Source organism: Gavialis gangeticus, unplaced genomic scaffold (assembly GCF_001723915.1).
Source record: "Gavialis gangeticus isolate Ggan-Ray unplaced genomic scaffold, GavGan_comp1, whole genome shotgun sequence".
Classification (NCBI taxonomy): Eukaryota; Metazoa; Chordata; order Crocodylia; family Gavialidae; genus Gavialis; species Gavialis gangeticus.
Genome location: NW_017728992.1, coordinates 92,544,523 through 92,548,692, shown reverse-complemented (window position 1 = coordinate 92,548,692; position 4,170 = coordinate 92,544,523). Strand labels below are relative to the sequence as shown.

At 46.4% G+C, this 4,170-nt stretch overlaps 1 long non-coding RNA gene across 1 annotated transcript in view; it reads right to left on the bottom strand.

The window, feature by feature from the left end:
- Window positions 1-2,325, bottom strand: part of LOC109299593 — an 18,155-nt gene extending 15,830 nt beyond the window's left edge. Inside the window, exons 1-2 of the long non-coding RNA XR_002097928.1 lie at window positions 1,782-2,325; window positions 1,449-1,452 (exon numbers count right to left, since the gene is read on the bottom strand). This is a non-coding gene — a long non-coding RNA (uncharacterized LOC109299593). The remainder of the gene's footprint in view (window positions 1-1,448; window positions 1,453-1,781) is intronic.
- Window positions 2,326-4,170: the final 1,845 nt, after the last annotated feature.

Genomic DNA, 4,170 nt, shown 5'->3' with positions numbered 1-4,170 from the left:
TTCCCTGACTAGGTCCTCACTGACCATGGGCCAGGCAGTGCCTCCCCTGGGTCCGTTGGGGTTCCCGGTGCAGGGGATGCCCCAGTCCCTGCTCAAAAAAATGGAGGCAAAAAATTGTTAAAGAGGTTAGCTTTGTCATCTGCTGTAACTGTCGCAGGGGCACTCTGGTGCCCTGCTCTTATAGAAGGACAGGTGTCGGTTGCTGGGGCAACCGCAGTCGGTCAGCTGACCAGAAGGGGGAAGGGCCTGACCTATATAAAGGTGATCCAGGCTGAGGCCAGGAAGGCAGTTCCCCTCTGGCAGCTGCGGAAGTAGGAGCTCTGTTGGAGAAGGCCGTGAGAGAAGTCCAAGGGGCTGAAACAGCTCTGGGGTGAAGAGAAACCCCTGGTAGGGGTTTGATGGAGCTTTAGCTAGAGGGCTAGAGTTTGCGTTATAGCCAGGAGGCTTATTTTTGTGTTGTAGCCAATTGGCTTATAGTTTTACTTTGTCGTTACACCGGAGGACTGGGTGAGGCTAATAGGGGTGGAGGAGGCCTCAGTGGGGCTCCACAGTGGTGGGGACCCCGGTGCCAGTGGGGGCACCGCATTTAGGGGTGCACTACCCTAGCCCTGAGAAGGGGCACAGAGGACAGGGGCTAGGTAAGGACGAGGCTGCCTGAGCCCCACAGGAATTGGTGACCCAAGTAGGGGATTTAAGGGCCAGGTATGGCTAAGGCCACCTGATCCCCGAGTGCGGAGAGAAGCCCCAGGGAGGGGCTCATAGCCGAGAAGTCCCGGGGGGGGCGCACAGGCAAGAAGCCCAGAGAGGGCACAATGTTCAGGGGGCACTGACCCCAGCACTGAGAAGGGGTGTAGAGGATTGGGGGCTAGGTAGGCACGAGGCTGCCTGAGCCCAGCAGGAACTGAAGACCTGAGAAGGGGATTCAGGGGCCAGGTACGGCTAAGGCCACCTGAGCCCCGAGTGCGGAGAGAAGCCCCAGGGAGGGGCACATAGCCGAGAAGCCCCAGGGAGGGGCGCACAGGTGAGGAGCCCAGAGAGAGCACAACGTTCAGGGGGCACTGATCCCAGCCCTGAGAAGGGGCGTAGAGGATTGGGGGCCAGGTAGGCACAAGGCTGCCTGAGCCCCGCAGGAACTGAAGACCCGAGAAGGGGATTCAGGGGCTAGGTACAGCTAAGGCCACCTGAGCCCCGAGTGCTGAGAGAAGCCCCAGGGAGGGGCGCATAGCACGGCTACGGCCACCTGAGCCCCAATTGTAAGGAGCCCAGTGGGTGTAAGACCCGAAGAGGGGATTTGGGGGCCAGGCATGGCTACGGCCACCTGAGCCCCAATTGTGAGAGGCGCCAGTGAGGGGGCGCCAGCTGTGTAACAAGCCCGGGGGCGCCAGTGAGGGGGCGCCAGCTGTGTGACAAGCCCGGGGGCGCCAGTGAGGGGGCACCGGCTGCGTGACAAGCCTGGGGGCGCCAATGAGGGGCGCAGAAAGGAAACTGACCAAAATAACGTCCGAGACATCTGCGAGGCTTGGGGCATGGTACAGGGGAGGTTGGAGCCACGCATAGCCCATGAGGCTGGGGTGCGCCAAGTCAGTCCATAAAGAACCGGGGGTCAGGATAGACCCAAGCACCGTGCCCAAGGGGACAAAAGGCAGCCTCCATTATAAATATAGATACCATCAAAGATGTGGCGGGCGAGAACGAGGGTGCTTTATACCTAACTTGGCATGGTAGGGGCGTTAGGAGAGATCACGGCCGCTCCTAGGACCCCACACCATGACAGTAAGCACGTGTGTGTGGAGAGATTGATGATATTTGAGGGTTGGTTGCTGCTTTCAGTTTCATCAAGTCTGAGGTTGGAATGTTGTAAGGTGTTGGTGTTGTTCCTCTGATGGTTGTTCTGTGGCTGGGGAGGTTGTTCTTGCTGTAATTTGTTCCATTTCTTATTTTTATGTAGGATGAATGTTATAGAAAGTTTTTTGAAGTCTCTTTGTGTCCATTGTATATTATTAGGGAAGATGATTGGATTTCTGTCTTTTAAGTTGTTGTAATATGTGGTGATTTCCTTCCTGAGTTGGTCTCTTTTGGAGTAGGTTAGGTGAAGTAGATGATTTTTAATTTTCTCTGAAGTTCTTCTGCATAGCTGTGAAGCATATTTGGAGTTGTGTGTAGTAGTCAGAGGATTGTAGATGTTTAGTCCTCGGGGAACAAAGTTGTGTTTCTTGCATAGGCTTAGAAAATATATGTCGCTGTTGAGTTTGGCTTCTTTCTTTTTCATGTTGTAAAGTTTCCATTTCATTTTAAACCATAAGATTTTTTACATCAAAGTTCTTATACTTGAGTAAAATAACGTAAGTAGTTGTTACAAGATCAATTATTAAGTGACAGGGAGCAGGAGAGTTAATAATATTGGGCACATCTACACATGCACATTTACTGCACAGTAACCAAAAATTACTGTGCAGTATGGGTGGCATCTACATGTGCATGCCTGTACTGCACAGTAAATATGGCAACTTACACCAACTTGGGCTTGATGCAGGTATCAAACTTTCACCCTATTAGTTACTGCACAGTAATGCACATATAGACACCTTACTGTGCAGTAACACTGTGAGTGTGGACTAATTTGCGACTAACTTTAGTCCCAATTCGGTCCACACACAGCCTAACTGCACTTTAATGCCTGCACATGTAGATGTTGGCCTAAACTCTCTTACTATGCAGTAAATTTAATGCACAGTAAATGCACACGTAGGGTGTGCCCACTCATAATCGTAACAACTTTCAAGTTGTCATTCTGAATGTTTTTGACAAATCTGAATTCCTACTGATTTTATTATTTGTAACTTGCTAAAAATTTTCACTGCATGCAAATACAATCATTTTAATAAATAGGTAGATGTTAGTTTTTCTCCTTTCCTGTGCTTGCTTATCCCTTGGTTTCCTCAGGGCCACACTATTTAAAGAAGCTCCCATTATTTTCAGTAGAGTGATTTGCCATAGGGAAATATTTGTGTCCCTTCACTGGACATCTGCTATTGATATGAAAGCAATCAAGAGGAAAAAATGACTGTATGAAGCACACTTAACTTTCACGCCTCTTCATCATCCCACACAAGTGAACGCAGGCAGGGTTTCAATCAAAAGTATAATGGAAGGATATTGGAAGCAACAAATTGAGAAAAGGTGAATAAGACAGTGGCTTGATTTTACAACCAGACTATTCACTTCTGTAATATTTTACCTGCCTACTTTTATTTTGCTTCTAAAACAGAAATATAATATATTTCCTTACAAATATAATATTAAATGATCTTTTTTTCCCTTGCAAAACAATATCTGAAGCAAATTATATAATTTTGAGAACCCACAGGCTTTTCATCAGCTTAACATGCACATTTACCTATTCTCAACATCATAAATCTGTTAAAATATGTCATCACAGGTTGTGGGGATAGGGGTTAGAGTTACATCTGTGCTTCCTGAACTGCCTTTTTCATGGGTCTCCAATCACTGATTGCTGTGTCTGCTTGCTTCAAGTTGCTTCAGATGAGATGGCGGTATAGTGCTTCACAATGGTATGAAATGTTGTTAAAGTAGTGTTCACAGGAGAATCAATTTTTGATGAAAGACAGGTGCAAGATATAAAGTGCACCTCCTTTGTCATTCAGCTACAACTGCAAGAAAAACAAAAAATGTCCTCCTTCATATTCTAATAGGATCAAGTTTTATTTACATGTCACACATCCTATGAAATGACTGCATCAAACTAACCATATAAACTGCTCTTAAGGTGATTACATGAACATAGCATCTCCAGAGAAGGGTTAGCAACAGAGATGGAAGTAACTTGCACTTCATTTACAATAGATTCATCTTCTATTTAATTTTTAACAATGGAAAAAAAGGGGGCTGCATATTTTCTTCCATTAGTCACAAAATCTTAGTTAACCTGTGTTTTTGCTTTTGGAAGATAGACTTACGCCAAAGCACAAATGCTAATATACAATGCTAATACAAAGCCATTGGAAAAAAATCTTTGACAGTAGACAAACCCAAGAAGTCCACAGGCTGAAAGCTAACTAATTTGATACCTAGTCTGACTACTTCTACTGTGAACCTTCAATTCAATGAATGAATATATATATAAATATTTTTCCAGCCTCTAAACAGAGA